At 35.1% G+C, this 22,694-nt stretch overlaps 1 protein-coding gene across 4 annotated transcripts in view; it reads left to right on the top strand.

The window, feature by feature from the left end:
• The window catches only part of STN1 (Nucleic acid-binding, OB-fold-like protein), a 153,917-nt gene extending 151,316 nt beyond the window's left edge, over positions 1-2,601 (top strand). For 2 of the 4 annotated variants that reach the window (XM_089394289.1, XM_089394285.1), the window contains exon 3: positions 1,511-1,716. The gene's annotated coding sequence lies outside the window, so the exon portion shown is untranslated. Of the gene's footprint in view, positions 1-1,510; positions 1,717-2,506 lie in introns of those variants that run through there. The other 2 variants (XM_089394284.1, XM_089394288.1) reach the window with 2 other exon arrangements.
• The last annotated feature ends 20,093 nt before the right edge of the window (positions 2,602-22,694 follow it).

Raw genomic sequence — 22,694 nt, 5'->3', positions numbered from 1 at the left:
CTTTGACTTCACCCTTAGTCCACTTGTTCCTTGTAGCAACCACTGCATTTGATGGAGGCTTGGTAATTCTGCCTTTCACATAGTCCAACACTTCCTGCTCTTCCAATGTCAGATCGAGAGACATCTTCCATCCGTGATAGTCAGACTTTTCACGGAGCTTGTCTTTGGTGGGGAAGTGTGATGAAGAACCCATGAAGTCTTAAGACTCTTCCAACAGTCTTCAATGATTTCTCTTGCTCTTGCTCTTGCTTGGGTTTTGTCTTCACCTCAGCGCTGATACCATGTTAAATTATGGTATGTTCTATGGTTAGAGCAATTTACTTCAATTTCTTCTTATTAGCCCAATGTCAATTTCACTGTTTAGCAATCACATTAACATTAAGTAAAATGTTGATAGAACATAAATAAATCGATAGAAGACAAGCTAAGACAAGAGACACTAGATGTGGCGGCTAGCCAGGGACAAATCCCAATGTGGGGAAACCTTTCAATCAATTCTTTTATAATCTTCAATAATTCAACAGAGAGAATAATAGTGAAAATATACAATTCTGTAATTTTATGACAGCAGCAACAAAACCCTAACCAATAAATTCAAAGCTGGTCAAAGAAGTCAGAATTGACCTCCAATTAACTTGGTCAATATCCCAGTCAAGTTGGCCTTCAACAGCAAGAAGAGGCAGCCCAAAAACAGTCCGAAAACTCAGTCAAACGAAGGTCAACAGAAGTCAACCTGCAACCAGCAATTAGGGCAGTGAACGTTGGTCAAACCTGATGTCAGATCACCTCGGTTTGTGTGCCAAAATCTGTGGCTTGCCTAGGAGAAGCAACCACACCAAATCTGCAGTCCAAGAAAAGCATGCTGGTCAAAGTGTTTTTCTACAGCCTTTGTCAAACTCGGTCAACGCAGCACTAGCTAGAAATCACTTCGTCCTTCCACACGTGTGAGAGAGATCCTGCTCCTAGATGTGTACCCAATCAAAGAAGGAGAGAGAAGAATGTATGATGAGATGAGATGAGTGAATAATGCCGCAAGGTGTCTTCTATTTATATGAATCGTTGAGGATGTGTGCCACACATTTTGTTGCTGGCCGACCTTGATAAATTGTCAAGTGAATACAAATAAATTCATATCCCCATAAATACATGTCGGAATTGGATGATCGTTAAATCAATCCTACATCTCTCGACGAGAGGAATCCAAGAAAAATATCAGCGACCATAAATAAGATGACCCACATGAAGTTTGGCCCTAGCTGCCAATTTTAACACATGTAGTCAACCATGTTCTGGCAAAGGCATCCAGAACGAAGTAACTTGCTACACACTTGGAAAAAAACTATTTTTAAATTTTTTTTCACTCTCTTTGAAAATTAAAAGGATTTATGTGAACAATGGTCCTAGTTTTATTTGACTCTAGTTTCATTTGAATATTAGCAATGTTTTGACACCCACTTATCAAGTGTCAGAAGCCATTTATAATCCTTGGATAATTTTGTTACGTGTGCAGAGTATTGAGAGCCAGATGCCATTTCTACTTACTAAGAGTCAAAAGCCATCGCTATTTCTTGGATTAAGTTTTGTCAATTTTGTTATTAATATATGTAGTCAACCACATTCTGGCAGAGGCGTCCAGAACGAAGTAACCTGCTATACACTTGGAAATAAACTATTTTTTAAACTTTCCTTGAAAATAGAAGGAATTAATAGTGTGAACTATAGTATATGTAATAGCTCGGATTTCATTTTTGTTTGAGTTAGCTTAGATTTCATTTTTGTTTTTGAGTTCATTTGAATATTGGTCAACCAAGTTCTGGCAACAAGCTATTGAGCTTTTAAACTAGTTTAAGGGTTCTGATTTGGGTTCAAATATAATGGAAAATGTTGTTAAGAAGCGGCTGTTGGTCAAATCTAGCTTGCCTTAAAAATGTTGAATTGTTGTTGTTAAAAACTATTAAATCAATTGAAAGTAAAACTCACATTTGATTCTGACAAATTATACATTCAATGGAAAATGTTGCCAAGAGTTGCTTGTCTGTTGGTCAAATCTAATCTAGCCTGGCTTAAAAATGTTGAATTGAAAAAAGATTTGTTCAAATCTAGTCTAGCTTAAAAATGCTGAATTTTGAAAAAAGATTTGTTCAAATCTAGTCTAGCTTAAAAATGCTGAATTTTGAAAAAAGATTTGTTCAAATCTAGTCTAGCTTAAAAATGCTGAATTTTGAATTTTTTTTTTTTTTGGTTCAAATCTAGTCTAACTTAAAAATGCTGAATTTTGAAAAAAGATTTGTTCAAATCTAGTCTAGCTTAAAATTTCTGAATTTAAAAAAGATTTTTTGTTAAAAACTATTAAATCAATTGAAAATAAAACTCACATTTGATTCTGACAAATACCTACTCATACAAATATATCTGACTACCTTCACTTAAAGTGATGGAAAGGCTTTGCATATAACTGAATACTCTGCCAATATTAGCCTAAGAGTACTGAGTGATTTATCTGCAGGGAGCCACCGACTCCCAAATATATACAAGCAGACCAGAACATAACAATTGAAGTGGTAAACCGTTTATGGCCCATAGCCCCGAGAAAATAAGTAAGTTTGGCGAGAGGTATGCATTTTTTACGTTTTGACGTTGAAGATAATGAAACATTAGTTGCTTCTTATATGCATTTGTCCATGTAGGAGGGAATAGAGTTAGCAAGTGAAAATTTCAGAGGGGAACTTTCGAAGTTTTTCTTTCATGGCATAGCAATTGGGCAGGTCATTGTTCTTCTTGGTTGTGCTTTCTGGTGATAAAGAACTAAGTTGAATGGAGTAAAGATTCTTGCATCTGTTGTACTTTTATATATTTGAACTAATCCACATTTATGCCCTGGGCTGAGATGAGATTTTTATGTAAGTTGCTTTTGCATGTTTTCTTTTTATTGTGCTCTTGATTCTTGAGGTAGTGCGAAGCGAAGAAAATTATAATAATTTGTTGCATGCACAAACTCTAGATCAAAATTGGTTATTGTCATGGTGTCTGTTAGTTACATGAATACATCACACTTTTTATTGGATATTTGCAATATTTTAATATCTAGAATGCTGTCTAATTCACAGTATAACGTGGCTAGTGTTTTGTTGGCCAAAAATATGATTGTTGAGTTTCTAGTTTTAAAATTGTCATTTTTATTCAACAGCTAATTGCAAACAATATGTGATTTTCTCGACACCAGTGTTTTGTTCATCAAAGATATGATTGTCAAGTTCCTAGTTTTAAAATCCTCGGATTATTTCAAGTTTTTCTTCAACATAATGAACAAGCTCTGGCTCTGGCTAATGTTATTTTGACTCATTCTTAATTCTATCTTATTGATTCTAGGATAGAAGTTATCGTCAACTCTAGGTGTATATCAAGTTCTCATCATGTACACGACACAAAATTTTTGCAATGGGTGGATTTGCATACTTTAGAGAACATCATATTCAAGAATATGTTTGATTCTCAAATGCAATTTTTGGTTTTGTCATAGAACCACAAACATGACAATTGCATCATGAGTTACATTGTCAAATAGTCATAGAGAAGAAAATTCACTTTCTAAAATTAAAGAGTTCAAACACGTATTATGCCAAACAATTTGTTGATTGTCACTCCATGTCTTATGATTTTTCATTTCATTCTATTGGGGTAGAAGGTTGTTTTTCTATGTTGCAAGAGTTTCCCGTACCCCAGTACTTCGGGTACGGGGGAACAAGTATCTGAGACGGCTAGAAGCTTTGCCCAAATTTATAGGAAATGTCAAGTTGGGAGCGGAAATAATATAATATATTAAAATTTAATATATATTAAAAACAAAAAAAAATTAGTTTATTTCCATCCAAAACTTGCCAATCAAATTCCATCTTGCAAAGAAGTATGTAAAAAAATGAACTTTGAACACTGCCAAAAAAATCAAAATATTAATCCATCAACGATTTGCCAGTGAAATTCCTTCCCAACAAAGAAACATGTGGAACTCCCAAACCACAAAAAACGATGTTATTACTTGATTATTATGTGATTTCACACAATGCTATATTATATTCAACTTCGAAAGTAAAGTTTGAAACTTTATAAAATGAAACTAACAAACATACTACTCTTTCTTTTTTGGACCATCACTGTAATACATTGAATCTTATAATTAAATCTTCAAGATAAGCTTCAAGAGAGTAGACTTATTTGCAATTATTGAAATTCAAGATTTGCAACAGAAGCTGCCAAGGAATGACTGGCAACTGTTGATATTTTGTTGAAACCTTTGCTACATCTCCACGTCTCTTTCGCTTTACAAAGTTCACGCAATCCAACACCTTGACCTGGCATGTATCACTTAGAAAATAAACAAATGGTACTTTCCTTGCTCAAAATAGGTACTCGAAACATCAAAATATGCTCAAAGTAAGTACCCGAAACGTCAAAATCTATTGCAGTGAAGCTCCCGAAAAGCTCCAAAGTACCCATTGAAGCTCCCGACGATTTTGAAGCGTTTCCGACCAGCTCCCAAGCTCCCAGGAGATGGGGAGCGTGGGGTACGTGCTCTCTAATGCCTAGGAGTGGTACCCGTGTAACTATGTTTTTTTGTTATGAATTTAAAACACAAAGGCTTTTTTTGTTATCAATTTAAAACACACATTCTTGTGTAAATATTTCGGTTATGGAATCAACAGGAAATTGGAATGGATTTACGTAAGTGTAGCTTATATATTCCATTATCAATTACAATATTTTCTTTTCCATGTAGTAGTTGATTCTGCTTCTTACGGGAAGTTCTAACAATTTAATTTCAATTACACTAGGATTTAGTTTAACTAGTTGAAATTGACTGGCTAGGAAAGCTAGTTGAATTGAAGTGCTCTTGTTCGTTCGTGCAACTGTTTCAAATCCGTTTTTTACCACAACCAACCATTTCTTTTTCAAAGCCTATCTGAACTCAAGTCACAAAAAGATAATTAAATGACATGTTAACTAAAACAACAATAGCCCAATTTTCAATCAACACTATGACCTTTGACTTTTACTGCGGGTTTAATTTTCATTCAAATTTAAAAAATTTGCACTCAGATTTCAGTGGCATTCGCAGGGATTTGCTGCTTAACAACTCCCCTTGTTTTAAGTATATTGTAAAATCATTATAAAGAAAATTTCTCTCATTAACTGTCAAACCAGGAGGTAACTCCTCAAATGTAGTCGTATTATTCATTCAGGTTGTTCATTATTATATACAAGAGGGAGTGACTGTTCAGTTCATCTCCCGATGACTTTTCATTTTCTCTATTATTTATTTACACTAATTACAGTTGTTCACCCAATCCCTATGATTAGGTGTCAACATTCCCCCCTTTAATCTGAAGGGATGTTGGCGAGTCCAAGCATCATTCTGAATCTTTCAAGCTTTTCTCTTCCAAGCGCTTTGGTGAAGATGTATGCAATCTGCTCATTAGTGGAACAATGGCGAAGATGGATTGTTTTGGCCTCAACATGATGTCGAATGAGATGATATTTTGTATTGATGTGCTTCGTTTGATCATGGAACTTTGGGTTTTTGACCAACTTTATTGTCGAGGTATTGTCAATCATGAGTGGAGTCGATTGTATGTTTTACCTGTAAATCTTCCAGAATTTTCTTGAGCCACACAATTTCTTTTGTTGCCTCAGCTACTGCCACATATTCGGTCTTTGTTGTGGAATATGCTGGAACTGATTGTTTGTGTGATCTCCAAGAGACAGCGCCTGATCTAAGAATCATAACATACCTTGAAGTAGATACCCTAGTTTCTTTGTCTCCATCGAAGTCTGAATCAGAGTATCCAATCAAGTTGAAGTCGCCCACCTGTGTATACTTGATTCCAAAGTCTTGAGTTCCCTTCAAGTACTTTAGAACTCTTTTTGTAGCAAACCAATGTCTCTCACAAGGCTTTTGCATAAACCTGGAGAGGATTCCAACAACAAACGAAATGTCTGGTCTGGTAGTAGCTAGGTAGTTGAGACTTCCTACAAGCTGTCTATACTTTGTTGCATCCTCAAATTCTTTTCCTTCAATGGATGTGAGCTTTAAGTTTTGTTCCATTGGAGTAGTCAGAGGATTGCATTTAGTCATGCCAAACCTATTCAACAGATCTTCATTATATTTCTTTTGAGAAAGGAATATGGACTTTGGATGTTGAATTACTTCAATACCAAGATAGTAATGAACATAGCCCAAATCAGTGATTTCCAAACCTTTTCTCAATTCCTTCTTTATGGATGCAATGTAGCTCTCATTGTTCCCTGTCATCAAAAGATCATCTACATATACCACAAGATATACATTTGTTTTGCCAACCTTCTTGACAAACAAAGTTGCATCATCAAGATCATAATGTTTGAAATTGAGTTTCAGAAGATGCTCAATTAGCTTTTCATACCAAGCTCGCGGTGCTTGTTTGAGGCCATACAAGGATTTCACAAGTTTGCATACTTTATGTTCATGTCCTTTTATAACAAATCCTTCAGGCTGGGACATAAAAAACATTCTCTTTTAGATCTCCATTCAAGAAAGCAATTTTTGCATCCATTTGATGGACTTTCCAACCTTTCTGAGCTGCTAGGGCAAAGAGTGTATGGTAGCCCATTTTGTTGTGGGGGCAAAAGTCTCCTCATAATCGACCCCTTCCTTTTGTGTAAAACCTTTTGCCACAGGCCTGGCTTTGTGCTTGTCAAGTGAGCCATCAACTTTATACTTGTTCTTGTAGACCCACTAGCAACCAATTGGTTTGGTTCTCAATGGAGGATCAACTAGCTTCTAAGTGCCATTCTTTATCAAGGCATCATACTTCTTTTGCATTGATTCTTTCTATTCATCATGAGAAGCAACTTCTTTGAAGGAAGTTGGTTCAAAATATGTAGACAAATTCAATTTACAATCATAAGAAACATCCATATCAATAGGTGAATTAGAGTCATCTACATCACCTCCATTTTTCCGGGTTGAATTTCTAGTTCCTGTTTTTCCAACCTCATCAAGATGAACACTTTCAAGTGTCTTTGTCAGCCAATTTGGGGGACCTTTCTGAGATGGTCAAGGCTGCTCCGTTGATTGAGTCTCCCAATCCTGTCAATCACATCACTCAAAGTATCATCCGTTGTTGGAGTTTCATGTGGGGGAGTGAGTGCTTCAGAAGAAGATTCCACAGGTTGATCTAGTATAGGAATCCCCCCTTTAAGATGTGGAATTTGATTATCAAATTCTTGAAATGATTTTGCATTTGTGAATCTATCCAAGCGATCAAGTTGTCGCTCAACAACGTTGTCAGTTTTGGATGATTCAAGAAAGATTACATCTCTAGATACAACAAACTTTTTATTGACTTCATCATAGAGACGATATGCTTTGGAGGTGTTTGAATACCCCAAGAAGATACACTTACGACTTCTTGCACCAAGTTTGTTTCTATGTACCTTTGGTATCAAGGCATAACATGTGGAACCAAAGACCCTAAGATGCTTTACCAAAGGAATGTGCCCATACCACATTTCATAAGGAGTCTTGTTTCTAATAGCATTAGATGGACATCTATTCTTTATATATACAACACATAGAACTGCATTATCCCAAAACATCATTTTTACATTTTTGAAAAACATCATGGAGTGCACCATATTTAAGATTGTCCTATTCATTCTTTCAGCTACTCCAATCTGTTGGGGATTATAAGGCACAGTTGTTTGATGTCTGATCCCATGTTGGCGAAGATAGTTTTCAAATTCATTTGAAGTGTATTCTTTTCCATTATCAGTGCAAATATAGCCAATATGAGATTGTGCATCATTTTCAATCCATGTATGAAAGTTCTTAAATGTTTGAAAAACATAAGATTTGTTCTTCAATAAATAAACCCAACACATTCTAGTGTAGTCGTCAATAAATGTCATCATATATTTATTTCCATTTGCAGAAGGAACAAGCATTGGACCACATAAATTTGAATGAATGAGATCAAGTTTTCTATGTGCTCTGGAATGTGAATCATGAAAAGATTGTTTGCTATGCTTTCCTAGAATGCAAGCATCACATTGCTTAAGTTTCCTAGGAATTGTAGGCAAACCAGTAACACCATTTTTCTTCAACAAGCAGAGGCTGTCATAGTTCAAGTGTCCAAATCTAGCATGCCATAAAAAACTTGATGGAAATGTACCTTCTTCATAATGAGAATTTTATGAGAAATTTTGTGCACGAGCAGAGGTACCCTGTAGCTTGAGAAGCCTTTCTTCTTCTATCCCTGTCATGACAAGTGAGTGGTCTGATGCTTTTCTCACCTCAAGCTTTCCATCAAACATATGAATGGAGTGTCCTTGCTGGCGGATGTGGACCAAGGACAACAAGTTTCTCTTCAGTTGTGGGAGATATAAAACATGATGCAGAAGAAAGTCCAGATGACCAGGCAATTTAAGCTTGATTGTACAAAGCCCTGATGGCTTGAGTTTTGATTTGCTTGCAAAGTACACTGCTCCGTCAACATTGTCAGAAAATTCTTCAAAAAAATCTCTTCTAAAAGTCATGTGACAAGTTGCTCCTGAATCAAGCAACCAATTATTTTTCCAAGAAGCAAGTGAAACATTAAATAAGTCTTCATTTACTCTAATATTACAGTGTGGCACAACATAGTGAGCGGATTCAGGTGCTTTACCTTTCTTTTTGTCATTAGTTTTACCTTTGGGTTGGTTTCTTTCATGCTCAATTCTGTCCCAAGGTAACTTGCATGTGGATGCATCATGTGATCCATCTCTTTTGCAGCGTATGCAATGCAAATCTGACTTTTCTCCTTGAGAGTGTCTGTCCCCCTACCTCTGAAATATCTTCCTCTTTCTCTTCGACCACCTCTTCCTCTCGAAGAATCTTGAGCAAGATTCTTCTATTTATGTGCAAGACACACAACCTCATCAAAACACTGGGGAGCTGTCTTCTTCCCAAGAGCTTTCTCTCTTTCAACAATTTTTTTCACAAGGGAGTCAAAGGTAATATCTTTGAGGTTTCCATTTGCTTGCAATGACTCAAGATTATTTGAGTAAGTGGGGTAAAGTTCCTTGAGAAAATCTATCAGAGGAATGTCCAGTTCAACATTAGTGACTTTGATATCATGCATAATAGATTTTACTTCTGATGCAAGAGCAAGAGGATCATCATTTTGTAATTCAAGGGCGAACAATTTAATCATGAGTTGAACAACTTCAAGTGCAGAGTGTGAGTCATATAGTTCCTTCAGTTTTTGTAAGACTTCGAAAGCATTTGAAAATGGCAAAATATGGCGACTCACCTCTTCATTTACTGATGCTGCAATCAATGCATAAGCCTTGCTGTTCTTATTTTCTCAAATGGTGAATTCCTTGTCTGAGGTAGGTCGCTTTGGCTCTTTGTATCCATCTCCAACACACTCCTTTCCACAGATCATTATAAATGAGAGTGTGTTTGATTTTCCGCGACCATTCAGGATAGTTCTCCTTCCCGGTGAGAACCACTCCCACAATAGATATCAATGAGTGCATTTTAAAAATGACGCAGGAGGTTGACGAAAATGAGGTGGTAGTCTGTAATTCGACTACTGGTTAACTTTGTAACCAATCAATTGCGCTTAAATCTGGTTTGGTACGTGGATTTTCCCCATGAGAGTCTCGCTTATCTGACCAATCATTGTCGGTCCCTCGTTGACTTCTCCTTTTATCAAGCGCTTCAATCCACATCGTTGATCTCACTTCTCCAGATTCAATGGATATCGCGTCGTCCGCTCACCAACTAACCCGGACGATCTCCACCGTCGATGTGACCCGTGCAATCGAATGGTTGTCGCACAATCTCATAACGAAACCAAAAGGAATAAAAACCCCAGTTCATAACCTTATCGCATTCATTTCTAACATTAACTTGCGCGCACTTTTGGAAGCGGTATGTGTCCGATCACCCATTAAACAGATGGTCTGATCACTCTGAACCTTAAAATCCTTTTAATAACCACATCACGTTCGAAATTTAAATTAACTCACATACATCTTCTGACACGATCTCCGTCATATCTGACCTGTCTAATCGAACGGCTATCGCGTCACCCGCTCGCCAACTAGCTTGGCCAATCTCCATCATCGATCAATCCCGCTTGATCCAACGGCTATTGCGTAATCTCGCGTGAAATCTTGCACGATGCATAACAAGTCGAGAGCATGCAAGAAAAGTGGTTTTCTTGTGCTACGTGTCGCCCGCTAAGGTTAATCGCGTGAAATTTAGGAATACCACTTCCAACCTTTAGGGCGTGCGAGATACCGCTTACCACTTGCCGAATACTACCCACGTGCTTAATTCATATTTTATTAAAGACGTTTAAGAGAAGGTTTAGCGCTTAAACTCAGTATTAACGCTTAACACTAATTGACTGTGATTTATAAATAAAATGTATGAACAGAGAAAAATACCCGATAGAACGCTGATACACAGTCATAAGAGAATTTCATTCATCGCACCCGTGTTTAACATTATGAAACCACGAGAGTGATACGTCAACTGCGCTTGTGGAGCAGTTGCCTCACATAACCAACCGAACGTCTGCAGCAGTGTCCAGAGAGGGGCAACAGTGACGAGAGAGGAGTTACAAAGTAGAGAGGGAAGCAAAAAATGGTGCTGGCTCTAATACCATGTCAGACCAAGAGGTAACTCCTCAAATGTAATCGTATTATTCATTCAGGTTGTTCATTATTATATACAAGAGGGAGTGATTGTTCAATTCATCTCCCGATGAATCTTCATTTTCTCTATTATTTATTTACACTAATTACAGTGGTTCACCCAATCCCTATGATTAGGTATCAACATTAACTCTAAGGAGGGGGCATTTAATTTTTATTTATTAACCCATCTTCAAAATTTTAGCCCTCTCATATTGTCTAAGGCGGTTCCGTTTGTAATTTTAATAAAGTTATTGTTTTCCTAGGGAGCTTGGGTCTAAGGCGGTTCCGTTTGTAATTTTAATAAAGTTATTGTTTTCTTAGGGAGCTTGGGAATTCATCCCATGGTATCCCTTCTCCTTATTTAAAAGGAAGTAACTTCTTACTTACTAACTTAGATCTAATCATTAACTCTTTCGTTGAATTTGCTAACTCTCTTTTGCATCCTAGTTTCATCTCTTAACTTACATTATCTAACTAGTTGCTTAATCTAATTACATTTGGAATACCTTGTCTTGTTTCATTTGTAATTTAAAGTTTTAAAGTGGTTTTTCTAATCTTATATTAGCAATCTCAACTGCCATCCTTTACTTGTGTTTATATCATATAAGTTTTCACTTGTTCCATTGTCTAAGCTAAGTGAAAAACATCTTTAACAAACACATCATAAAGGCATTGTGGAATTTTTCTTTAACTCATTTCATCTAATTGTGTTTTATAAGCTAATATTGGTTCTTGTATAAGCTAATCTTGTGTTTTAAGTGTTTATTGTAATCTTTGGACATACATCTATTTCTTGAAGCATTTGATTTAATTGTGACTCATCGAAGTATTGCATCATCTTTTGCATCCTGGAGTTAGATTTTGCAGCCTTAAAATCTACCACCAAGCATAAGCTTGGTTGAATAGAGAGATAGGACCACCTTCTCCATCATTCAATTTGAGAGGCTAGACCCTTACTCAATAGTTAAAACAGGTGACCTTGCAACTCTCTTGTGGGCAATTCCTTGTAGGAATAGAGACACTTGGGTCGTTAGAAGCAAAAGGAGGTATCATTAATGAGGCCTTGGCCTTCTTCCTTGGACCTTCTTTCTACAAACTTGTTTAAGAATAGCTTCAAAACAATTGAGGAGAAGGATTTCACGAAGACTAGGCATTTAACTAAAATTAATCAAGATCTTGCATCTCACCTCATTTATTTTGCATTCATCTATCTAACTTTCTCTCCTTTGGCATATTGTTAATTTGTAAGCATCTCATCTTTACTTGCAATATTACATTACAACTCTTGTATTTGTCATTTAATCTCTTTGCTTATTGTCCATTGATATTGTCATATATTTATTTGAGCATCTCTTTAAATAAAAGTACAAGTTTATTTCGTTCTTGCAAGTTATATCTTCTGCTCATCTTTTAATATCATTCTATTTCTTGTACTAACACTTGTCTTGCAACATTATTTATCTTGTGACTTTAAATATTATTATATTTTGCAAGTGTTGAATCTCTATTGAGCATTGTTATAACGCATTAGTTTATCATTGTTAATCTAGTCATTGTCTTATTGATATTATTGAGATTATCTCTTAAACATTTACATTGCTATTTTAATAATCAAACTTGCTAAATAAACTTTAATCAAGTTACGTAGATAAATAATTGCCTTACCCTTAGTCTCCTAGAACTTGCTATTTCCAACAAGTTTTCCTTTCTTCATCATCCTTGACTCCCCCCTTAGATTTTCTAGGTGAGAGTTTAAACAAAAGTGAGTAGGGAATAGGTGACAACCCCTACTTTAAGGGATGCGCCATAAAGATTATACCTTACGGGGTTAGAAATTTTTCTCGCACATAAGTGTACATTTTAGGCGACAACATTGTTTGGCGCTGTTGCTGGGGATAAGTTTTCTTTGACTCAGTTTTTAGACTAACATTTCGATTCTCGCATTTTAAATTTTTAGAGTTAGATTCCTGTTCAAGTGGTGACTCCGCTCGTTTCATTTTATGCAAGGATTTCTGCTTGAAGCTTTCTTCTGGTAGACTTCTTGCTAATCTTGGACAAGAACCTCTCTCTTTCAAGGTTAAGTGAGCAAGACATTATTATGGACTTGTTTTCTCCTTGTGATTTTACTAATATTTAGGGATATCCGCATGATTATCCGTCTGAAGTTGGCGCAACAATCAATGAATTGCCTCCTTTTCAAGGTAACAAAGCCATTAGTGTCGAGGCTTACCTTCAAAATTTCAACTTTTTTATGAGCAAGTTGTTGAAAAATGTAATAAGTGTCGGTCTTCATAATTGTATTTGAGTCATGATGTAATGTCAAAAGGAAGAAAAATAAATTTTATTATAAAAAGAAATTGACTTATTAAAGCATGGGTTTCATGCTTGGGTCATATATTTATAGGTCAAAGCCTCCATTATATACTTCTAAGGTTTATGTCAAGTGTCATTGTCTTTGTCATAATGTAAAAGACCCTTCTTGGGCTTCATCTGTTAAGAAAGAAATTTATTTTTATGTAAAATATGTCATTTAGGTTTCCTCCACCAAGCCAACCTCAACTTGGACAAGTCAACCTAATTGAAGGGCATAATCTACTATATACAAGCAACGATTCAACCTCATTTGGAGATAAAGACACTCAAGTTCGACTACATAAATTCAGGTGTGATTACATGAATTTAGGTGTGATTGATTTGCGTATAATTACAGGAAATCAAAGTTGTAGGACAAGTTGAAGTATCGAAGCTGGAGGAATGAAGTTCTGAAGTAGCTAGGGTTGAGTTACTTGATTGTTTTTGGGGGCTGAAATTTTGAAGTTGCTGGGGGTCAAAGTTCTAGATTGTTATTGGGATGTAGATGCTAAACAAAAAGGGACTACCGAAGTTTGTTGAATCATCTTGAAACGCTGACTTGGTGGAGGAGGAAGGTATTTTGGGTCTAAGGTCTTGGTCTATCTCAATTTGATTTACTAGTGGAAGAGTTTGACTGGGTTTTCCCCTATAGAGGGGTTTTAGCCCTGGCTGAGAGCCTACATCTAGTGTTGTTGATCTTCATGTTTTGTTTTGATGATTGCTTGATGAAACAAAGATAAAAGAAGAACATAAGAAATTTAATAAGAGCACAAAGATATCACAAGTAATTATCAACATAAGAAAATATTTCTGCCTTTTCGATTTTCTAACATGGTATCAGAGCTAAGGTGAAGAAGGAAGAGAAAGGTAGCTTGAAGATCTATTAAAGAAAATCAGATCAAACAAAGGTCACCAAATTTTGTTGAATCATCTTGAAAGGCTGACTTGGTGGAGGAGGAAGGTATTTTGGGTCTAAGGTCTTGGTCTATCTCAATTTGATTTACTAGTGGAAGAGTTTGACTGGGTTTTCCCCTATAGAGGGGTTTTAGCCTTGGCTGAGAGCCTACATTTGGTGTCGCTGATCTTCATGTTTTGTTTTGATGATTTCTTGATGAAACAAAGATAAAAGAAGAACATAAGAAATTTAATAAGAGCACAAAGATATCACAAGTAATTATCAACATAAGAAAATATTTCTGCCTTTTTGATTTTCTAACATGGTATCAGAGCTAAGGTGAAGAAGGAAGAAAAAGGCAGCTTGAAGATCTATTGAAGAAAAGGGGATCAAACAAAGGTCATTTAGGAAAAAGGACTATACAAGGAGACTACTATCTATAGGAACTATGTCAACTACAATGAAGGGAGAAAATAAGCTAGAAGGAGCCTCCAACTACAGGGCATGGAAAAAGAGGATAGATCTTATCCTCGCTAAACACAAAGTTTTGGATCTTGTTCAAGGAAAAGTCAAGAAACCTACAGATGATGAAGGAAAGGAGAAGTTCAGAGAAACCGAAATCTTGGCCATGAATCTGATAGTAGATGGAGTAAAGGATAACCTAATTCCATACATATCCAACATAGACTCCGCTCAAGAAATGTATGAAGCTCTTTCCAAGTTATTCACCATCAAGAACATTGGTCAGATAGCTAGCCTAAAGAATGAACTAAGGACTATAAAGATGACAAGAAACGATATCGTGTCATATCTAGAATAAGAGATGAAATCCAAGCAATATATGAATTAGTACCAGAAAAAAGAACTCGTATTTGCCGCTCTTCTAGGTATACCAAAATCTTGGAGTGCTTTTGCATTAGGAATTAGCAGTTGGAGTATCGTTGGAAGGATACTCCAACCTTCGAACAAATGTGGAATGCATGCAACCAAGAAGCCCAAATATCATTAGTAAACAATAAGGAGGAGGATGAAGAAGATAACACATCTAATGCCTATTCTTCTCATCAAAAGAAGAAGGGAACCTTTAAGAAGTTCAAAGGACCAAAGAAGAAAGTTGACCTACCTATAATTGAATATTACAACTGTCATAAGATGGGTCATTACAAAACTCAATGTCCCGAGAATCCAAGGAATAAGAAGAGAGATAGAAAACAAGCAAATATTACCAATGAAGCTCCACCTAAGAACAACAAGACTGAAGAATCAGAAGTCAAAGACTTATACTAATAAGTCCTCTCTTACATATCCTTCATAGTCATCTATTCTAAGTTTTGTATTATTTTCCTTTGTGTTTTGAGTTCTAGAGTTTGTAGGTCTAGCATGTTGTGTTAGAACATTTTTGAATTATTTTGATAAGTTGTAGGTGTCTCTCAGAAAGATTGAATTAAGAGGGAGGTTTCACCATTTTACCAAAAGATAAATATATTGTTTCTTGTTTTTCTCTTTTATGTTTGGTTTTCTCGTCACATCAAGATTTGTTTATATTGCATGTTAATAGCCCTTTCTTTATATTTTCCTTGGTAGGAAAGATTGTAGAATACACAAAGGTTATGGAGGATGCTTGAAGAATGGAAAGAGTTCTGTTGCAAAGAAAGCCCTTCAAGAATTGATGTCCTACAAGGTTTGTTAAAAGAACAACTCAAGGTATGTCTTAAACTACAAGTTTTAGTACATGGTTCTCTTCATAGAAAATGTATGTTAATTCACTTTTGAAATTTGCTTTACATTACTGCCATCATTATGTCTAGGGTTTTGAATCTTAAAGATTCTTGTTAGGGTGATTAATCATTAGATTGAATCTACCCTCACCATAATATCTCGTCTTTTGTTCATTTTTGTGAAACCCTAACCTTTAGGGTTCACTGTAAAATCCTAGCATCTTGATGCTAAGGGTATGTTAATGTTAATAATGTTGAAACCCTAGTCCTCTTAGGGTTTTTAAAAAAGTCTAGAACCCATGATGAATTTCTATTCTGTTGATGTTCAAGGTTTTGGTATTGTTAATGCAAAAACCTAGTCTTTTAGGGTTTGCTGTTATTGTCCAAGTTATAAACCGAAACCTTAGATATTAAAGGTTTTGATAAGTTAGGTTTTGATGTTAATAAGTTGAAACCCTATATTTTTAGGGTTTGGTGAATTAGGGTTTATGAGCAAAACCCTTGTCATAGCTAAAATAAGGTCATAGGAATGGAACCCTAGGCGTGTAATCTTCCACATAATTGAAACCCCTTGCTTGATTAAAATTGTTGTATATCTAACTTTGATGTATTGATCTAGGGTTTACCTAAGTATTGATACGAGATTATAGTACATGATAATGAAAACCTAGATATGTATGTGCTAGTATGTTAACATGATTATTGATGTTTTAGTTGTATCTAGGGTATATAACAAAACCCTAGTAGAATATTATGAAACTCTAAATGCATATTGTTGAAACCTTAGACGTATAATACCATGATTGATTGCTAACTTGATTTGGCTGCTAATAGTTAAGTTTTTGTCTCAAAGATGAAGTCTAGGGTTTGTAACTAAGCCCTAGTGTAATGTCCCTTAATAATAAATAATAAATAATAAATAAACAAGGTTGCACGAAACAGGGAAACGGGTACGAGTTTCCAAAACGGGCATGGGTATGAAACGTGACCCCCCCAAATTTTGGAAACGGGGAAACGCGAAGATATATATATATATATATATATATATATATATCTATATATATTAGGACATTTAAGAAATATGTGCAATCATAAAGCATCTATGATACATTCTAATTTATTACATTATGATAAAATTGTCAATTGTCAATGCATAAACTATAAGTCTCTAAATTTACATCACATTTACTCATGAATGATCACATAATGAAAACAAAAATATCCAAAATTAGCCACGAGAAATTTCTAATTTCTTGTCTTGTGCTTGATTAGGAATCTCCTTCTACAGAGTCGAACGACCTTAGTGCTCTTGATTAAATACAAGTTTCATACCCTAGTACCCTACATGCTCTTGATTATTGGGAGTCTCCCCTGCATAGAGGGATTGGTTCTCTTGATTAAATACAAGTTCCATAACCTAGTACATGATAAAATTCAATGGAAACATTGCAATCCCCCCAATCCTGAAATCCTGAAAAACAGATAAGTCTGCTGGATTTTGAGTGAGATTTAAAATTCTACTTTCTCCATATGAAATCCAATGAGGGCGAAAGCACTCTCAAACATCCTGAGTCATTTCATGGTAATGTTAAAAATTTAAGTAAAAGGACAAATATCCTTTTACTTTAAGAATTTAACATTACCATGAACTGCATATGCCTCAAACTTCCCGATGAACTGCATATCAACACTAGGGAAAAAGTTCACTTTTATAACTTTAGATAGGCATCTAGAAGCAACTAGTAGCATTAGAAAAACCTAATTAAAAATTAGAAGACAAATTAATAAAAAAATAAAAAAAAAAGTCAAGTTGCATGTGGAAACGGTGTCGTATAGCCCAGAAACGTGTTTCCGGCCGTACTGGCCACGTTTCCACCTCGAGAAACATTCCAGTACATCCAGAAACACATTTCTAGGCCATACCGTACGCGTTTCTACGTTTTCGTTTCCGTTTCCATATGGAAACTCCTCCCCTGCCAACGTTTCCTGCAACTTAGTAAATAAATAATAAACAATAAATAAAATAATAAATAATAATCAATAAATAAATAATAAATAATAAATAATAAATAATAAATAATAATAAAATAATAAATTAATTACATGCTCTAAATAAATATAAATAAGAATAAATAGAAGAATAATAAAAATCAGTAAAGCTATCAAAAAGTAAAAACAAAAGAAATAAAACAAGAAAAATAGTAAATCAGTAAAACTATCAAAAAGTAAAAACAAAAGAATGAAACAAGAAAGCATTAAAGTTGCATGTTGACACATGGAGTATGTGCATGTGGTTCCCCTTCTAATGTTTGCTCTATTTAATAGATGGTGAGGAAGATGAGAGGCATTCCATCATTCCAAGATTCTATCATTCATTCTCTTGGGAGAATAGTGTTCTAAGACAGAGGAGTCACTGGCAGTAGTATGTTGATTGAGGCTCGGGGGTGGCCAGTTGTAGCAAGTCCTTGCGCAATTGAGCCTACGTTTGGGTGGAGAGTCGTCCACAAAACCTTGCTGTGGTAAGCAGACTTCAACCACAGGTAAGTACTACTCATAGTTTGAACTTGATGTTAATTAGTTGATTATATATATATATATATATATATATATATATATATTTTTTTTTTACAGTTCATCAACTTTCTTTCTCATCAAATTTTGATAACTGATTTAACTTTGGTAGACTGATATACTTGTTAAACTAGCTACAACCAACTTATTTCTTTATAATCATTACAAAACTCTGATATTAAATTATGGAAGTGAGACCTGAAATTCTAGGGGTATCACCATTTGTTTTGGAGGATCAATTGTAAGTGTTTGGCTATCATTGCATGCATATGCAGGTGACTTGATTTCACTGTTAGAAATCTGATATTTTTCAGAGGTCAGATATAGGTCTGATCTTGAGTCACATTACAATGATATATTGCCTTTGCATTTGGCACTAAGCTTGAATCTAGATCATTAGTACTCCTTATCTTGCATTCAGTGATCATTTGAGAAGTGATTTGGTGGACTGATTGGATATTCTAGTGACTCTCATCACGTTGCAGTTTTACTTTAATTAGCTATTGAATTTTGGTATCTAAGGACTGATATATTCTCGGCAATAAGCTACAACAATTGGATTTCTTGATAGCAGACTAACATTGGTATAACTTAAAGTTTGGTGCATTCATTAGTTCCTCATTGGTTTTCTCATATTTATATTTGCATTAGTATTGGAATGAGCCTCCTTTCTTATTTCTTCTTTGGTTTGGATACCGACCCTTTCCTCTGTGGTTCTCTGCTCTCATTAGAATCTCATTGAATGGTAAAACCACTGATATAAATCTCATTTTCTTGAGTTGTTTGTGCTTACATCCTCTTACCATTTTCTAAACGCTATTTCATAAATGAAAAGTGCTATAATCAACTACAATAGTTAAAGGTGTGACAGTGCTTCACTAATCTAAAAGTTTATTAATCCAAGGTGTTGCTCACATAGCTCTCTCCATTACAACCATATAACAAAGCAAAATTCTAAATGAGTCACATGATTAAAGGTATATAGTTTTGTTATGACTCATTGATTCATTGGAAAAGTTTTTTTTTTGTTCTTGTAATCTTGTAATCTTGGATGGTGATAATCTACCCATAATTGACGATGTATAATTCTCTGAAAGATCGGTATATTTTTTGTCTATCAACTTATTTTCACATGAATTTTGCCTTGAGAATCCTGTGATACCATGCTATGATGTTAAACATATCTTGAATGATGGTCATTTCCGAACATTGTAAACAACTGAACTTCACATCCTAAACATTCATTTCTTGTGATTGAACAATACACCAACTGACATGATTCGATCCACATTGGATGGCATTTTCCTTAAAATTTTTGAGAACTATTGATATGGTATACTGGCATGTTTTTGTGGAGGAACAAATCTTTAATGCCGGTGTAACTACTCACCACCAGTTCATTTTACAACAAAGTTTACACAGCGCTTGAAGTATTTGGATAATTGATGTTGAAATTTGTCACCAATTGAAGTGCATATCTTATTACCTTTAGATGATCATTGTTCACTTGCATCTGTTCATTATTTTATGGTTCAATCTGATCTAAAAACACAGAGATAACATTCCTTGAATGCTGATCATATTATTCACTAATTATTTGGGTTGGATTGCTGTTCTCATTGTCCTTTAGCGATAGCAGTTGCTTGGCATTTCTTTGGTCTATTATTGCAAGAACACAACTCTCTGAATATGATCTTTTAACGATGACAAAAAATCCTTGATGATTAAGATGTTGTGAACTAGATAGGAGTGCATAACTTAGCTAAGGTAGATACTTTTATGGAGCATCTAGATCATGCCTTATTTTTTAAATTTTATTGATACATTTAAATCGTAGACTATGATTTCAGTTTAGTTTAATTAACTGTTATGATGTTGAGTATAATGTTACATGAGGTTTTGTGGTATAATGGTAGGAGGATAATGATGCACATGTTGTTCTTATTGTGATGATGTATCCTTATTATGATGATGATATGCATAGGCATTATGATGTTATGTCAAGGTATATTGACACATTCATTTACCACATGATGATATGTATTTAATGTTGAATACTCATGATGGATATGATATGCATAACGTGGCATAGGAATTATGATGCTATAATATGAGGTTTATTGACATGTGGTTCATTTATTATGTGAAGTCATGATATGTCCTTGATGCAAATATGTTAATGTTATAACTTATGATGGTATTTCATGAGGTGAAGCATGTGATAGTTGCGTACAAATTTATGACATGCATGAGCATGCAATGCGTTATTATTCATAATGTTGCGATTAACAATGATGAATGTTCTCATGATGACATGCAAGACTTGGCATGTGGATTATTTTCTATGATACTATGATGGTATGGCCAATGCATTGGTTGCATGTTGAGGTGTGATGATTCACAGGACTGCACAAATGGGCCGAGAGGGCCGGTTTATTTGATGATCTCGTGTGAGCCCATACACACGAGGGAGAATAAGTAACACTATATGGGCTGGGGACAAACTCAATCAACACTACATATGCCAGTGGTTTCTTTGTCTTGTATAGCTCTTGATGGATAGCACTTGAGGGCTATGGGACCATCTTGAGGAGGCAAGTGCCTGATATTGAAGGCTAGGTGCCTTGTGTTGTATTGGGATGCTGAAGTCTGGTGGGGGTGTAAGGACTTCGATGCCTGGGGTTGTGTGCCTTAGTGAGTTGTGGAGGGAGTAGGCCAACCTTGCGAGATGCCTGGAGACATTGAGCACTATACCGGATGCCTGCCTTGGGGCAGATGAGGTCTGAGTCAGGCGCAAGCCTTGGGGCCAACCTTGGACTAGGATATAGACCGAGGAGGCTTATGCCTGATTCCAAAAGTGGGAAAAAGGATAGAGCTTCCTTGGGATTTCCTGGGTGTTGTGAAACTTCGATGCCTGCTGATTATACTAGTTCAGCAGAGGGTGCCGGGACTGTTACTTGAAGTAATAAATAACAAAATAAATGTAATGTCCCTTAATAATAAATAATAGATAATAATAAAAAAACTTAACTTCGGGACGAAGTTCCTTAAAGTGGGGGAGTATGTAATGTCTCTTAATAATAAATAATAAATAATAAAAATAATAAATAATAAATAAATAATAAACAATAAATAAAATAATAAATAATAATAAATAAATAAATGAAATAAATAATAAATAATAATAAATTAATAAATTAATTACATGCTCTAAATAAATATAAATAAGAATAAACAGAAAAATAGTAAAAATCAGTAAAGCTATCAAAAAGTAAAAACAAAAGAAATAAAACAAGAAAAATAGTAAAAGTCAGTAAAACTATCAAAAAGTAAAAACAAAAGAATAAAACAAGAAAGCAGTAAAGTTGCATGTTGACACATGGAGTGTGTGCATGTGGTTCCCCTTCTAATGTTTGCTCTATTTAATAGATGGTGAGAAAGATGAGAGGCATTCCATCATTCCAAGATTCTATCATTCATTCTCTTGGGAGAATAGTGTTTAAGACAGAGGAGTCATTGGCTGTAGTATGTTGATTGAGGCTCGGGGGTGGCCAGTTGTAGCAAGTCCTTGCCTAATTGAGCCTACAGTTGGGTGGAGAGTCGTCCCTAAAACCTTGTTGCAGTAAGAAGACTTCAACCACAGGTAAGTACTACTCATAGTTTGAACTTGATGTTAATTAGTTGATTAATTACATATTTACTTTGGGCTGTTACACCTAGTACGTTGTTAAAATATAGAATATAAAAGATGTTACCCTTGTTAATTATAAAACCTAACTATGTTTAGATATTTGATGTCTAAAGCTTGATCATTTTGATGCTTCCATAATAATGACATGATTTGATATAGTTGACTTCATACTTGTACTTGGTTGTACTTGCTGTTGAAGTTTTGCAGGTACATAATTTTCAATATGTTGAAGATGTTCATAGTTGAATATGACTTAATGATGACTATAAAGGAAGTTGCAAGAATGATGTATAGATGACCTTGTCTCCATGAGGAAGAACAATATTCCCAGAAGAAATGAAGCCTTGAGAAGTTGAAGTTTATCCGATGTTATAAGAGAAGGAAACAATTGATCTCCCTAAGTTGAGAGGGAGCTTGGATAGAAGAAACGGTATATCTCCCCAGTTAAGAGGGAGAGCATGTTATGACTAGTTATAGTAAAGAAAGAATGAAAGAAAGTTGCAAGAAAAGAATTGATAAGTACTAAGGTTGTATTTGGTGGTGCTAAAAAAGTGAAAGAAAAAAGCTTCCAACAAAATGTATTTGAATAACTTGATATAAGCAATGTCAGAATGATTGAGGACTCTGAAGTTTTGTGTTTACTTGTATATATGTATTTGAAGGTTTATTTCTAATTGGGGTTGTGTTTGTACAAATAAATCTCTCCATAATAAGGTTGAACATTTTGGAAGCATTCCTAGAT

Source organism: Pinus tabuliformis, chromosome 1_2 (genome assembly GCF_031772625.1).
Source record: "Pinus tabuliformis cultivar Carrire ecotype Pingquan chromosome 1_2, CPIR1, whole genome shotgun sequence".
Classification (NCBI taxonomy): domain Eukaryota; kingdom Viridiplantae; phylum Streptophyta; class Pinopsida; order Pinales; family Pinaceae; genus Pinus; species Pinus tabuliformis.
The sequence above is the reverse complement of the archived record's forward strand: the minus strand, read 5'-3'. Positions and strand labels throughout refer to the sequence as shown.